A 15,932-nucleotide genomic window follows, 5' to 3' on the forward strand; every position below is an offset into this window, starting at 1 on the left:
AATGGGCAAGGTAGTGGGAATGGATGCAGTTTTCTGTGAGGATGAAGAATCAGCCCTCACCTTGCAGGAATTTATCCCATCACCAGAAAAAGCCAGGCAAACTTTTCTGCTTAATGCTTCTGGCTTAAACTGCAGAATGACATTATCCCATCATGTAGACATTTCCATGGGTGCCATGACAGGAAATAAAAATCAAATCCATCTTTTAGCTCCTGAGACTATTAAATTTTACTTTCAAGGCATTTAAAGAATAAATAGGCATATGAGAAAATTAACTACAGGAGCTCACTGATGAAATGATCATTGAATGAAATTCATTGATCAGCAGATGTGAAAAAATAACAAAACTCTGTAGTGGTGTATAAAGTGATACAGTCAGGATCTTTCACAGAAAATCCAGACAAGCAGGCTTGTGCCAATAAGCCAAGATTATAGTTTGAGCAGCAGTAGCATGAGGACAGAATTGCCTTTGCTTCTCAAGCCAGCAAACTGGAGCTACCTAGAAAAGATCAGCAACATTTCAACTTCACTGCAGCCATTACTGCTGGGTAGATCAAGGTCAGCCAGACACCACAGCTCTCCAGCAACTACCAATTAGGCCATGAACACTGAAAAGAAAGACCTTTCCAAAAGGTCACAGAATCAAAACACATTGGCAGATTTGTTCCAGATGAATGGAGGCAGCCGTTCATGAAAGAGCATATGGTGGAGGCATCCATGTTTTAGAATTGTCAGGGTTCTTGTTTAGGACTGGTGACGTACGGAATTAGACTCTATAACTCGAAAGTTATAAAGTAGGTATGTTTATTGCGTGCAGATGCACGGGGGATCGCTCCTCCACAAGCGTGCATGCCCGAAATGAAGAACCATCTCACATATATACAATAAAACAAATGAATATTCAATTAAAGCCTATACATATTCATCACCTAAACCCCTTACTCTCGCTTCATACGTTAATTAGCTTATCAGTCCTTTGCCTGGAATGTGGTGGTCTTGCAGGTTTGTAGGCGATTCATGTTCTTGTGACCATCTGTGACCATCCGGATCTTCTCCAGCAAGGAGACGTAGCACTCCCTCCCTCTAGATAGCATTGGAATATCTCTCATCCTTTTCTCATTCTTTTTAAATAGCCCCTTTGTTAGAGGAAGAAGGGCAGGCGTCTCCTCAAAACTGTAGGCGTCTCCTCAAGGCTGTGTGCCTATGTGATCAGACATCGCACCCATGACTAGTCACCATACCCACATTCCTGGGCAGACATACACAGTCACAATCGATGTCCATTGTCCCCATTTCACACTATTTCTCCATATCACCGGGAACTTCACTCCTGTTCTCTTCTGACACCTATGAATACAGACACTTAAAAAGAGATTTATCTCAGGTGCCTTTTACCTTGGTGTGCAGTGAGGTCTGTCCCATCCAGAGGATTCACAATGCCTGGATAATCCCTTCCAAATGAGAGATGTTTGATGTAGTGCATCATATTGATCTGAAACGGAAATGCTAATAACTCAAACAACTGCACAGCATCCAAGGGGCAAGGTAAGGAGCTTAAAGTTAATTATTTGTATATTTTTCCGAGTATGGCTCTGGAACAGAGACAGGTCCTCCCTTACTCTGTGCGTCCTAACAGTAAACTCTGAAGCACTTGCTCTTCTTTTTTGTATTCATGGCAGATTCCAGGATGCGGACTTTCTCCTTTTCCTCCTGGAAACAGCCAGATGCCAGTGCCCTTACCCCCCACCTACAGCGCAGGCTGTTGCACCCACTTCTCTCCCTGTCATGGGAGCACCGTGCTGTCAGCTGCCTCGGTGGCGCTGGTACGGGCATCATCTACTTTCCTCCCAGATCCAGAAGCAGCTATGGAAATACCAGCCTTAGGAAACTGGGGAGCGCAGCTAAGGAGCAAGGCAGTCTCGGGACAAGGGGAACAGGCTTGCCAAGCAACAGGCAGATGTCCCAGACCATCCTTCACAGCCCTGTGTGAAAGCAGGTGCTAGGTTCTGCTCAGACTCGTAAAGCCAAATCCATCTGGGATCAGTACACTAGGATCTCAATGTGGCAAAGGCAGGGAAATCCAGAAGGAAAACAGACCAAGAGAACTAGAACATTATCTTGGGAACACTTACATAATCAAGTCCAAAGCTCTGCAGATCGTGAAATGTAATATAAAAACAGTTTAACAATATAGTTCACACTGTGATAACAAGCATACCTGTTTACCTTATTCTAGCTTATAAGGGAGTTCCTCTCATTTCCATTGAGATCTAAAATGGCAAGAAAATCCCCTGGGTTTCTCTCTTGCTTGCAGTAGGGCACATGATAGATAAAACTGCTGCAATTCCCCTCCTGACATACACTAGCCACTGCTAGAATGAATGAAAGTATATAATTGGGGTTACTTCAGAACAGGTATTTTGGTCTTCATCTGAATGTGTTCTTAATCTACGGCAAAAACAAGACCCCAGGGGCAAGGAAGGAAAAATTCACAGTTATCTATCTCTGTCACCACCTGATACACATGACTCCTCTAACTACTGTAAAACAGAGGCACAACAGATCCAAACTAACAACTGAGCAAAGCACAAGCCTTAAAACCAAATGCAAGTTCCCTAATGAAATTATCATCATCTTAGCAACTCTCAGGGGCTCTGCCTATCAATCAGCCTTGTTACAGCTGCCCAGAGAATGCACAGGGAAAGGAAAAGACTGTGGGGAGAGCCTGAGCAGGATGTTTGCAAACAACTGGTACGACCAAGATGACTATCACTAGTGCCAGGGTTTGGTGTGTTTGGCCTGCCCTTCCTGCATACAGCGATATGACAATGCCAGCAGCACCATGCACCCCCAAAGGGAGCTGGAAATCAGGGGCAATGGGAGGCAACTGATATCTTTTGGTTGGTTACTTAAATTACTTTATGTAATGCCAGAAACATCAGTCTCAGGATGAAATATAACTTACAACTTGATTTCAGTATTGCTCCTACCAGGTTTGTCCAAAGTCACACTATCATCTTAAAGTAGCCAGAGGCCATGGTGCATTTTAACACTGGTCAGGAAGTCAGATCTCAACTTTCACCTTTGCAAAGATAAACATGCTTCAAAAAACGCAGTCTGTTATTTAGGAGCTGGTGGAGTCAGATCACCCAGTGCTGCTACATGATCAACAAAGATCAGGAATGCTGCTCCCTTCAAGTGTTTCTGGCACACAGCCTAGCACAAGCCAAGCCAGAATGCTAAAGAGCCGACCAGAACTAGCCTCTCCTTTAAAACATTTATTCAACATGAGTGTGCTGTGAACTCGGGTTTTTTTCCATCAACATCTTCCATTAAAACACCAGAAGCTTTACCTGCATTTATATAAACCCCTTACTAAAGAGATATGCATGCATAACAGAGAACATACAGTTAGAAAAAGGAAATGCTAAGCCTAAACTATGTTCCTCCTAATGCTCTGATCTAGGGAGAGCCTTTCCATTTCACAGTTAAAATGTTCAATGCTCACAAACGAAGGCTGCAGTCACTGGAATTAAGACAATGGCTCTGCATTACAAAGAGCTCAGAGCTGCACTGGCTTCAGATATTCTTGGTGCTGTCTCTGACAAATGTGCAGACCTGTCACTGCCACTAGCACAGTGGTTTGTGTGCCTGTGCTGGCAACTGCATCACGGAGCTCCTTTGGCTTTAAAAAAGAAATTCCTACTAAAAATTTGGAAATACATGTGAAATGGTGGCCAGGGAAAGGAAAGAAAAGCAAAGTGGCCTTGGGATTATGCTATGCCATTTTTCTTAACGGAACACTCTGTTTCATGTTGCAGTACTATCTGCAGTTAAGGCAAGAGTTAAGTGCCTCAGCTGTCCGTGAAGTGTCAAGCCCCACTGCCTTTTGCACAGACACCAGCAGGGTAACCTTCGCGGAATAACAAAGTTCTACAGAGCACTTGGCTCTGGTGGATCTGCATTTAAACTGGACCTATTGTCAAAGGAATAGAACAGTCTTTGTCTCCCCATCCTTCTGTTGATGGCCCATTCCTGTCCCACTCTCTCTTCAGATAAGAGTCACATCAGAGAATGCATGCAGCAGGCTGAAACGTGTGAAGTACTGCTTTATGTGAGGCTGTTCTTGTGGTCAGAGCAGCTCCAAAGTAAGGTTAAATCACACAGCTGCAGGAATGCTTGTGCTGGCACCAGGTGGCCTCCCGGTAGCTGCTCTCCTACAACCCTGCACAGGATGATGGCAGTTATTAGGTTATCAGCTTTAACACTCGGGTGGTCACATTCCTCAGCACCTGAAGTGTGACCCGAGTACTAGCAAGGCTAACAAGTCTTACAGAGCAGCACCAGACAAATTCAAGGGCACCCCTTGAGAAAGACCAGTCATTAACTAACCTGTTACACTAGTTACATTGTGTGTGACCCATTTTAACATTAACTGGAGTTAAGGCTCTCCAAAACATTTTCCCCCAGTGCTCTGCTTGAGAAGTGCACCCATGTGACCTCATGAGGGTCAAGGGCAAGGTCCTGCATCTGGGTCTGGGCAAACCCCCCCCCCCCCCCCCCCCATATCAATACAGGCTGGGGGATGTAAGGGGTTGAGAGCAGTCCTGCAGAGGACTTGGTGGTACCATTGGACGAAAAAATGGACATGAGCCAGCAACATGTGCTCACAGGTCAGAGCTGACCATGTTCTGGGCTGCATCCAACGATGCATGACCAGCAGGTCAAGGGAAGCAATTCTGCCCCTCTGCTCTCATGAGACCCACCTGGAGCACTGCATCTGGCTCCGGAGTCCTTGGCACGGGAAAGACACGGACCTGTTGGAGCAGGAGAGCCACAAAAATGATCAGAGGTCTGGAGCACCTCTTCTAAGACGGGCTGAGAGAATTGGGGTTGTTCAGCCCAGAGAAGAGACTCTGGGGAGACCTTATTGTGGCCTTTCAGTACTTAAAGGGGGCTTATAAGAAAGATGGGGACAAACATTTTAGTGCGGCCCGTAGCAATAGGACAAGGCTTAGTGGTTTTAAACTGAAAGAGGGTAGATTCAGACTAGATAGAAGAAATTTTTTATGATGAGGGTGGTGAAACACTAAGAGAGGTTGCCCAGAAAGGTGGCAGATGCCCCATGCCTGGGAACATTCAAGGTCAGGTTGGACAGGGCTGTAAGCAACCTGATCTAGTTGAAGATGTCCCTGCTTCCTGCAGGGGGGGCTGGACTAGGGGGCCTTTCAAGGTCCCTTCCAACACAAACCATTCTATGATTCTGTAAACTACCACTATCATTCCAGCCACTGTGTATTTATATATACTTGAGGAAGTCGAAGTCCTTCACAACTGAAATTTTACTGTGAAAGTTCTGAATTGCCTTGAAATTCTCAAGAGCTTTTCTCCAAAACATCCCTTCCAGAGATGCTGATATTCAGGTCCTGGACCAAACACCGTACCTGAGGTTGTTTTACAGCAGGGCATCAAAGTTTTGTAGAACAAGTGAGGCTGAGAGACTGCTCAGACACATTCTCCTCCATGTTCTCCCACAACCATGTGGCAGCACCTTCAGAAAACACTTTTCTATTCATTCCCAATAGTTCTAAACCTCTCTAACGAAATTTCAGCAATGTCCTCCCTCCTGAAGCAGTGCTGCTGTTACCACAGACAGCAATGCAAAGATGTTCAAAGGAAATGGTCTGAAACACTTGGAAGCTAAAGGTCACAATAAGCAGGAAAAGAAAATACTTTACCATGTACATGAGACTGTTGGAAACTTTTTGCCGGTGCAAACTGGAAATTTCCAGCTACCTGCAGGAGACAGTACTCTTTCATTAAAAGGCCTGAATCTATACAAATAAAGCAGTCATACTGGTGGTTGGATTTTCAAATTTTTGTTTGAATAAGATAGACAACAAGCAACTCATTTTCATAAGTGACAATACCAGCAGATACTGTCCTAAAAGAGATATGAATTTCCCCTCTTCCTCACAGGCAGTCATGTGGAAAGCCATCATCACATACCGATGTTGACAACAACTGTTCTATGCAAAGTATTTTAGTGGACATAAAAATGAGAAGAAGGAGGAATCAAGTCTACTGGGAGAGAACTAACTGCTGCTGTAGGAAATAAAAAGGTATCACAGAAAAGGAAGGATAAAGTAACTGGGAGGGTAAGCAGGCAGGGTAAGAAAACCCTTAATACAATAAATAACAGTGGTCCTATGTATGCATCCATGAAAACAAGCCGTGTTCAAAAATAAAGCACTAAACCTACCACCAAAAAAAAACCCCACAAAAAAACCCACACTCCAAAATCCTCCAAAAGACAAAGGTTATTAAAATTTTAACCTTGAATATGAAAAGGATATGGATATTAGACATCAGTCCTCCCTGACACTTGCTAGCAATCATACAACACCCTCCCCTGGAAGATTTCAATGCATCAAGCTCACATGCTACATTACACCTTTGAATGTCCGTGCAAACCTATCGCATATGTTAACTGCGGACCCGATGAGAATGGAGATGCGCAAAAGTCCAAGTGCCTAACAAGCGCCCCCAGAAATTTCCCTAGTGACAGCCACCCTTGGACCCTTGCTACCCACAGCACTCCCTTTTGAATCTTTCACCGGGGTGATGGCCCAGCTCTGAGTCGTGACTAAAGCAAGCCCAGTGGTAACCACGTCTGCGTGCATTTTTCCTTTACCAGTCAATACTGCTATAGTTGCCATTTAAATAAATGACTGAACATCAAGTGTTACTAACAGAAACTGATAACCATGGAGTTTCACGAAGATGGGTGTACACTTCCAATCTAACTTGCCACACACGTGGTGGAAATCAAACTAGCCATATACTTTTACCAGACAGCAGAAGAAATTGCTTGCTGCATGCAATACAATTTGATCGCTTCCAAAATGCCTCTCCTGGATGAGACTGTTTGCTCCCTGCAAGTTTCTCTTCCTCTCTGTTGATAATATAAGGAGCGAGAGCAACCGGTTCAGACCGAGTAATCCCAGTGGAGGCTGGCAACACAAGTAAGGCAGGAGGCCTACATGTGTTAACAGAGAATTAGATACAGAAAAGCGGGGTTTGACCCCAGACATTACATTCATCACGCCACAGCCTCTGAATACAGAAAGGCTGCTAAGTGACGCAACAGTAAGAATGCTATCACCACACTTCTGTGACAACAGGAGAAGCTCTCATACCTACCCACTGTTCAGCTCTTGACTTAGTTTAGCCTTTCAGGTTTTAAGAACAGAAAAGTTAAATCTGAGTTACAACAAATCAGCAAATTTATTTCATGCCAATACACAGAACTACACTATCTCCCAGAAGAGATAATAAGGACCTCACGTTTTAGAAAGACAAAGTCAGGACAGTATTACCATTACATTGCAACACTACCAGAATCGTTCCCGGTTTGTATTGAAGTACAACAGTAAGTCATAACATGTAAAAAAACACAGAGGAGAGGTATATGTAGCCAAGGACCACTTACTCCAACTTGTAACTGATCAATCAACTGAAATCTATGAATCAGGTATGCATTAACACACACAAAGCAAACGTAGTAAGATGCGGGTTTAGGCTTAAGGGTCAAGTCAGTGGAGCCTTCCCTGGAGAGAGGCTCTTTAACCAGCTCGTCCCATTTGTCAGCCTCCTAGGATTTAAAGATGCAACCAAAGTCAAGTTTTGCCAGAGCAGCTGCTTGATGTCTAGTAGGAAAAGCCTGTTCACTCAGCAGCTTTGCTCCTGAAATGCATCAATGAGTCCTTCTCCCAGTTTCAGAGGGACCAGGCAAAGACTTGCCTCACAAAAGTACCAAGTATAATATATATACACACACACAGAGGAGCTTGTCTGATCTGCCAGTGTAATAGATGTGTCCTATAAACTCTTCAAGAGTTTGTAGTGTTTAAAACGCTGTGAATTCAGCCGTCCCTTGTTCCCATGAATCTCATAGCAGGCATACGGTGATGGAAAGGCTATGAGAGCATCCATCCAAGAATGGCAGAATAGCATCTTACCATGTCTCTCGGCTTCTGGAGTCACACGATTGGCAGCTTTATCCAAGTGCTGTTTAAACGGCTTGTGCTCTACGTCCTGCTGCTGCTCTCCTGTTACATCCATGGCATCGATGCTCAAATCTGAAAGCAGTGAGCAAGGGAAGTGGTCTATGAACATACAAGTGTTATGACCTGTGGCAAACTGAGGAAATGAAAAGACAGAATCTTTCACCCAGCACGGTAAGAACGTGCCAAACCGGGAGAGCGTGTACGGCTAGGACCAAGTGACCGACAGGGAATAAAACACAAGGTGCAGCACGCTAAATGACCTTCCCAGGTACCGGGTTTGGTTTGGTGTCCCAGAAGGACTGTTTCCAACTTCCAAGAAAGCGTTACCCTGAAAGATAAACGTGCTTAAGGCAAAAAGCCAAAAGCAAACCCCTCAAAGCCCAGAACCATTCTCAGGAACACACGAGTTAAGCCTAAAATTGGTTGAAAGCTGCCTCCTACCTCTTCCCCCGCCACCTTTCCCCCTTCAACATCAGCACATTTCCTTGTGATCCCTTTTCACAAAAAAAAGATTGAGGCCTGTGGTATCAGCTTGGTACCAAAGCACCACGATGTGCTTGCTGGCTACATGCTCTCTTAGAAAGCTGACAGCTTCTCCACACACAACAGCTGAGGCTTCCAGTCTCTCTGGCCTTCCCACGCCCTGTGAAACGTGAGGAAGGCAAATACCGATAACATCTCGGGGGGTCAGGAGGAAGTCAAGATGCACTACATCTAGAGCCCAACGCATTACCCAAAGGAATTACCACAACAGAACAAGAGACAGGAACGATCGGTAGACAGGCAGATAACATGTACAGCAATAATACCCAGTCAGACTTGCAGGACACTTCCAGTCACTTCATCCCGCAACTTTGTTTTGAATTTAGTTAAAAGGTAATCAGATTCTTAACGCTGATTCTGCTTTTATAACTTCTGGAGAAAGGCTAACACGTGGCCTTGGCATTACAGTCAGAATTCAAGTACCAAAATCACGGCAAAGCTGTGCCTTGTCAAGTGACTTCCAAAGCAGGCTCTCGAGCCTTTCAACAAGATAGTCAAATCTGGAGTCCCAAGGGAACTCTGTGCCAGCTCCGTCAGTGCGACCAAGCTCTCTGACAAAGTACACCGCCATACAGAAACATAAGTGGGTTTATACCCCAGGCTCTTTCATAATCTAGAAAAATAATACTGCCCGATCGGACGCGCTGCTTTAAGCGCCTAGCAGGCCTGGCTGCATAACCACGAGGGATCGACAATTCCTCCCCGGCTGTTGCCCAAGCCGCAGCGCAGCACACGGAGCCACGTGGGCCCTCGGCAAGTACAAAAGTGATCCCTCCGTAGTCAGCAGTCCGACTCACAAGCACAAGGCACACGTGGAAAAGTAACATCTAGACTGACCTTCAGTTTAGCTCCCCTTGATTTGTCAACGTACAATTGCGGATGAACCTAGGTACAAAGAAAAAACAAAAGAGCCCCGTTTCACTGGGAAGCAAATCAAAAGGCCTCTTGCATTCGGCTGCTCCGGCCCAGGAGCTGAATGTCAAGACACAGGATCAGCGAGACACCTGAACTGCTGCCTCCCAACCCTCCCCGGTAGTTAAACGCTTGCCCTTTGTAATACTTTTTAGAGAAATCAGCAGTCAGGGGCGAGGGGTGGGGATTCCACCGCCGGCTTTCTTTCCCTTGCCTGCTCGCAGGGGCGGGAAGAGGCTCCTGAGCCACCCCCCCCGCGACAGCGTTACCGCAGGCCCCAAGGCAGCCTCTGCGGCCCGCGGGGGCCGGCAGCCCCAGCCGGCTGCCACGGCTCAGGCCAGCGGCTGGGGGAAAGACAAAGCCCCGCGCAGAGTTGCGGCGGCTGCAGCGGCTGCCCGGGCAGCCCAGAGGCGGCGGGTGGGCGGCGGGGCGCCGCGGGCCGAGCCCTCTCCCGGGCGCCGCCGCCACAAGCGAGCACCGGGGCCGCCCCGCCGCCGCTCCTCGCCTCCTCGCTGAGGTAGCGGCGCAGCTCCGAGAGACAAAAAAAAAACAACCAAAAAAAGGCAGCCCCGTGAGGAGCCCGCTGACCACCGTCCCTGCCGGGGAGACGAGAACCGGCGGCAGCCCCGCCGGTCCCGGGCCGGGCCGCCCGCCTGCCTCAGCCCGCCCGCCGCCGGCACCAGGCGCTCCCTGCCGCGGCCGAGCGCCGGCCCGCCACATCCCCCCGACTCGGCCGCTGCCCGCCGGCCCCCGGCCGCCCTTCAGCCCGAGCGCGCCGCCGCACGTCCCGGCCCGAAAGTCTTCCGGGCTCCCGGCGAAGGCTCCGCACCTCCACAGCCACTGCAGCGCGCCGCGCGGGCCGGAAATGAACCCACCTTCCGGGGCCGTATGCGTAGCCCATACGTACGAGGCCGGAAGCCCCGCCCCTTTGGCGTCGAGTCGTTTCTGCGCATGCGCTGCCCGGTTGGTGAAGCGCTGCTGCCACCTAGCGAAATTTAAATGGGTACTGCAGTCGGTCCTGTTGGTTGAGCGCTGCTGCCATCGAGCGAAATATATTTGGGTACAGCAACCGGCCCGGTTGGTGGAGCGCTGCTGCCACCTAGCGAAATTTAAATGGGTACTGCAGCCGGCCCGGTTGGTGGAGCGCTGCTGCCACCTAGCGAAATATAATTGGGTACTGCAGCAGCCCGGTTGGTGGAGCGCTGCTGCCACCTAGCGAAATATATTTGGGTACTGCAGCCGCCCTGTTGGTGGAGCGCTGCTGCCATCTAGCGAAATATAATTGGGTACTGCAGCCGGCCCGGTTGGTGGAGGTCCTTTCCTGCTATTTTGTGACTTGTGTTGGAAGTGCCTGGCACCAGGTTCGAGTATTAAGGCAGAAAGCCCCAGGGCCTCGTACCTCTGGGTGGTACATGCTGTGTCACACCAGCTATGGTGCCTTCCTGCTTTACAAATGCAATCAGTTTTGGCAAGTTTACAAAACTAGTGCTTTATCAGGAAGGTATCTTTGGATTTCAGCTTACCCCTTTCTACTTTTCATATGCCTACATCGCAAGAAAAAGAAAGGGTTTTGCTTCTCAGGTTTGCTCCAGTTACTCGGCAATTCAGGCATGACCACAGCAGAGCTGTTTTCCTACAGTCTTTTTTGTTTCCAGAATCCTCCCTCCCCTCCCTAGAGAGGGCTATGTGCAGGGCAAAGCGGACACTATGAGTAGGGACGACTGAGTAAAGTTACCAAAGGGCACGTGGTGCCTTCCTCGCAGCAAGGGACTGATTTCAGTTTTTCTATGCTTGGATGACTTTTGCAGCTCAGAGTTTGGTTAAATCTACTCGTGGGGCAGCACTTGAACGTCTGTTGAGTGATTTCATACTGGACAACAGCAGCCACACCAAGACAAAAGTCTCCTCGGGGACAGACACGATAGCAGACTTCGTGTGGGCTGACCTCACCTTTTGCTTGCAACCGGCACCTTATTTTGCAAAGGAATCTTTGAAACCCTCTTTCTTTGAGACAAGGGACTGTAAGGGCCAAGGGCCAAAGCAGCCACGCTGCAGCCTGGAGCCTGATGGTGGCTTCTCAGGTTCCAGCAATGGCTGTGGAGCACAGCTCTTGTGTCACCAAGCAGAGCGCCTGACACCCTGAAGTGCCTCGGCGCCCCGGGGGTGTGAAGCCTCTGTCTGGGGATCAGGCAGCCTCCCACCACAGGTCTTGCTGAGCTAAAATGACTCTGCAGAGGCTGTAAAATTGTCTCGGAGTGCTGTGCTGCTTAAGATGAAAGCGCTTCCGATAGCTCAAGCTAGCCCACCCACTCAGCTCTTACGAGCTGTACCTCCATATGCAATGGGAAGAAGTATTTAACGCAGTAACTCCAACTCTCGGCTTGGCACCCAAACCCGTAGATCAAACAGTCCATTTATTCTTATTATTGGAAGTCTCCTTCCTCCCCTCCAAAGCCTGTCGTGCTTCCCTCCCTGGGCGAGGGCCCTACTCGTCTCGCATATCCAGCAAGCAGCCTCTCGAGTGCAGTTTCCACAGGCACATCTTCTTGATCCGGCAGGTCAACGTAGGTATCTAGCGTCTGATCGTCGATACTGGGATCAATCGCACAGAAAGCAGTCTTCAGATCATCTGCCTTCCCCTCTCTGTTCCAAAACAACACAGTCACCATTACGTTGTGGTATGTGAAAAGAACATTTACTTACTTGTGTCACACTGAGAATCCATGTTGCCCGAAATGCAGAGCAGAGATGTCTTTTGATACAGTCATCTCTGCCTCTACTAGCATCCCGTTGTTAAACACATGTGCAATAAAGACTGGTGAATGCTAAACCTCAAACTGACCGGAAGTTAAGAAATCTTAGATTCATGATAACCTGGGAAGACCTTAATTTCACTCTATTGTGCATTGATATCCCTTATTACAGAACTGTACTTCTTGCTAATCCAGTGCCCACGTTGGACAGGATTTCACTTCACAGGCACCTGCCCACCTCTGGCGTTCTCCTCGGTGCTCGGTGTGGCACCAGACTTTTTTTCAATGCAGTAATTGCCTCTTGTTTTGAGGTGGAATTATTTCTCAGATTTGCACCAGTTGTCAGTCCTATTTGCTCTTCCCACTCCTCAGAACCAGTCTCTGAAGATGTACAGGATTTTACCGCTATTTTTGGAGAGCTGAGGAGTGTGGATAACTGGCTAGCTGAAAAAGTTCACATAAACATAGTCTAGCTGGCTAGACAAAAATGCACATCGCTCTCAGCTTCTCTGAAGTAAAGCACAAATACACTGCCTTTGGCTGTTCTTGTTACACAATAACAGGAAGATTTCGGTGGGAAAAGAATGTTGCAGGTGGGAACAGATAACTACAGAAGAGAAACTAGGGGTGGGCTTGATATTTAGGCAACTCACCAATAATGAGCTTAACTTTTGTAATACGTATGAGCTAATTATAACAAGGCATAAAAGGTGACTGTAAGGTACAATAAACGAAGTCTGCTGATCACTCATATTGATTGACTGTGTCTTCCCTCCGTCGCGACAGAGGAGCACTGTACCAAAGGGGATTAGTGGTACAACTGATCTCTGCTCGCTGTCTGCCACGCCAAAGTTCTTTGGGTCGGGGACTGCTGCTCGCAGTGTTCCGCAGAGCCGGGCTCAGCCAGGTCTCGGCATTCACTGCAACGGGCACAGCTCTGTAGCGCAGGGAGGCCTGCGCTGGCCACGCACACTGCGTCCACTGCGGGGTTCCCTCTGCACGCACGGTCCTGAGCTACTGTCCCCATCAGCCCCTTCCCTCCATACTTACAGTAGATCTCCCAGCTTGTTCTTCAGCTGGCTCAGATACTCCTGCTTCTCCCTGACATCCTGGCTCCGGGGCTTGGCCACGAAAGCTTCAGCGCTCCCCTCCTCCTTCTGAAAGAAATTACAGCTGTGTTAGCACTGAACATGTGTCCCGGTCTGCATTAGAGCTGCCTCTCAATGTGCACGAAAATAACGCGGCTCTCCTAGAAATGGAATTTCCATGTGAAAAGTGGAAATAGAGAGAAAGAATATGGGAAAAACTCCCATCACAGAAAAGGCACAAGCTTGCACTGCCATTGTCTGCAGAGGGCCTTCAGGTGTTAGAGCTTGTGGTGGGCACTCCAGCTTTGTAAGTCTGATAAACCTAGCTAGTCTTATAAAACTAATTTAATCCCTAATTTAATCCCATTCTCCTGAAAAGGAAAGAGCCAATCCAAGAACTAGTTGATGCAAGCAGGTACAGCACTGAAGACCTCATTGACAACTTATCCTTATTCAAAGAATTAAACTGACGTTACTTAGGTTTTAGGGATTAGAGATTTAATTAAGGATTACATTTGCTTTAGGGATTTAGGGATTATATTAGGGATAGGTCTTTTGTGTGGGTCTCGCAGTACTACAAAACACATCTGTCAGCACCTTTGCAACTTGTCTCGAGTGCTCCAGGGTGGAAAAAAAATGGGACTCTCTGAGAGGTTCTGCCCAACAAAACCAGAAAAGGAAAGATCTTCCTTGGAAATACCTTTCAGGAATGGCAGGGAAAACGGTTCAAGCTTCTGGAAAGGCTGAGGAAAAGATGTCGAAGGATCAAAGAAATGCTACTCTATCCCAGAGAGAACCTCTGGATACAGTCATGCTTAGTATGACGTGAAGAATTCTTGCAACGCTTCCTTGTCCCTGTATCATTGCCTGCTTCCCCCATGTGCTGGGGTACGGTGCAATGGGACATGGTGAGTTGAATGAACTTCCTCATGCCACAAGAAGCAGTCATTCCTTACAATGTAGTCTTGCTACTTAGTCATTCTAGTGCTTGTCTGCATTAATCTCGTCAGCAGAGAAGTAACCCGGGAAAACCCAAATACTGCTCTGCTGGACACTTCCCGGTCACGGCCACCAGTACCGGGGCAGGGAGAGGGGAGGAGGATGAGGCTTTTCAGCAGCAGGAAGCTGTTACTTTGGCTTGGCCATATAGCGCAGCATTAGCAGGGGCTCGAGCCCACTAGAAATACCTGCATGTCCGGTGGTTCACGTGGCATCATTGTAAAGTGTGGCTACTTCAGCTATGTCTTCAGTATGCTCACCGTTTCAGCTTTTCTAGTGCACCTGAGTTTCCCTGGCTTTAAAGTTTTCAGTGTTTACACTAAGAAGAAGGTGAATATTGAAGACACCGGCCACGAAAGTAATTCTCCCACCTTCCTAATGGGTATTTATTACCAATTAATCTCAGTGGAAACAAGCAGTGAAGAAAGCTTCCACATACCCATGCAGGGAAGCCATTTCCCTCTCTTAGAGCTCCCGTTGCTATTTCTTCCAGAAGTACATCCACCAGCTGACTGCTGGTCTTCCCCTCAGCCAGAGAACCCCACTGGTCAGCTCCGCCTGGAAATCACCTCTGCAACAGCAAAAAGACACCGAGCTGCTAGGAGAATGTGCCCACACATACTGGTTTTGTGTGAATCCCACTAGGAGCCTAAGGATAGATACAGATCTCCAGGCATGTGGTTGGTCTCCTAAGCTGTCTAAGGCAAAATGGAATACCCTGCAAGCACCTCTCAGGCCACTCCTAAAAGCCTAGGAGAAAATGGGGTGTTGCAGGTGGGCTTAGGGGTTGGGGTTAGGGGTGTGGGAAAATCACCCTGAGGTGGGGGGAACTCGAGAAAATTGCGTCCTAACGGAAGCATAGTATTACGGAAAGCTTTTTTTAGGGTAGAATACAGCTATAGCCTGGAGGACGGCTGGCACGCACACAGTCTGTATCACCACAGTTCCCTAAGCAGCAGCTCAGCGCACACCGACAGCGGTGACGGAGGACGCGCTGAAGGCAAAAAGCCAAAAGCAAACCCCTCGAAGCCCAGAACCGTGCTCAGGAACACAGGAGTTAAGCCTAAAACCGGTTGAAAGCTGCCTCCTACCTGTTCTCCCGCCACCTTTCCCCCTCCAACGTCAGCACCTTTCCTCGCGATCCCTTTTCGCAAACAAAAGACGGACGCCTGCGGTATCAGCTCGGTACCGAAGCACCACGATGCGCTTGCCGGCTGCATGCTCTCTCACAAGGCTGACAGCTTCTCTGCACGCAACAGCCGAGGCCCTGTGAAAGGGGAGGAAGGCAAACACCGATAACATCTCGCAGGGGTCAGGAGGAAGTCAGGATGCACTTCAGTCAGAGCCCAACGCCTTACCCAAAGGAATTACCACAGCAGAACAAGAGGCAGGAGCGATCAGTAGACAGGCAGAAAACACGCACGGCAGCGATACCCACGTCAGACTGGCAGGACGCTTCCAGTCGCTTCACCCCGCAGCTTTGTTTTGAATTTAGTTCAAAGGTAATCAGATTCTTAACGCTCATTCTGCTTTTAATAGCTGCTGGAGAAAGGCTAACACGTGGCATT

General features: G+C 48.1%; 2 long non-coding RNA genes across 7 annotated transcripts; both read right to left on the minus strand.

The window, feature by feature from the left end:
* Positions 1-927: 927 nt before the first annotated feature.
* Positions 928-10,444, minus strand: LOC129783996 (uncharacterized). 3 transcript variants are annotated; one of them, XR_008746238.1, is made up of 5 exons: positions 10,400-10,444; positions 9,450-9,497; positions 8,511-8,712; positions 8,022-8,141; positions 928-5,796 (listed from the first exon to the last, which is right to left on the minus strand). It is a non-coding gene; the product is annotated as an uncharacterized LOC129783996 (long non-coding RNA). The 3 variants fall into 3 exon arrangements; XR_008746237.1 differs by lacking the exon at positions 8,511-8,712 and having other exon boundaries at positions 10,400-10,423; XR_008746236.1 differs by lacking the exon at positions 8,511-8,712 and having other exon boundaries at positions 10,354-10,402.
* A 1,477-nt stretch (positions 10,445-11,921) lies between these two features.
* LOC129783995 (uncharacterized) lies at positions 11,922-15,839 on the minus strand. Of its 4 annotated transcripts, none has more exons than XR_008746233.1 (4): positions 15,456-15,839; positions 14,804-14,935; positions 13,328-13,434; positions 11,922-12,167 (listed from the first exon to the last, which is right to left on the minus strand). It is a non-coding gene; the product is annotated as an uncharacterized LOC129783995 (long non-coding RNA). The 4 variants fall into 4 exon arrangements; XR_008746235.1 differs by having other exon boundaries at positions 15,723-15,740; XR_008746234.1 differs by lacking the exon at positions 15,456-15,839 and adding an exon at positions 15,304-15,322.
* Between the last annotated feature and the right edge of the window lie 93 nt (positions 15,840-15,932).

Source organism: Falco peregrinus, chromosome 3, assembly GCF_023634155.1.
Source record: "Falco peregrinus isolate bFalPer1 chromosome 3, bFalPer1.pri, whole genome shotgun sequence".
In the NCBI taxonomy this organism is placed as follows: domain Eukaryota; kingdom Metazoa; phylum Chordata; class Aves; order Falconiformes; family Falconidae; genus Falco; species Falco peregrinus.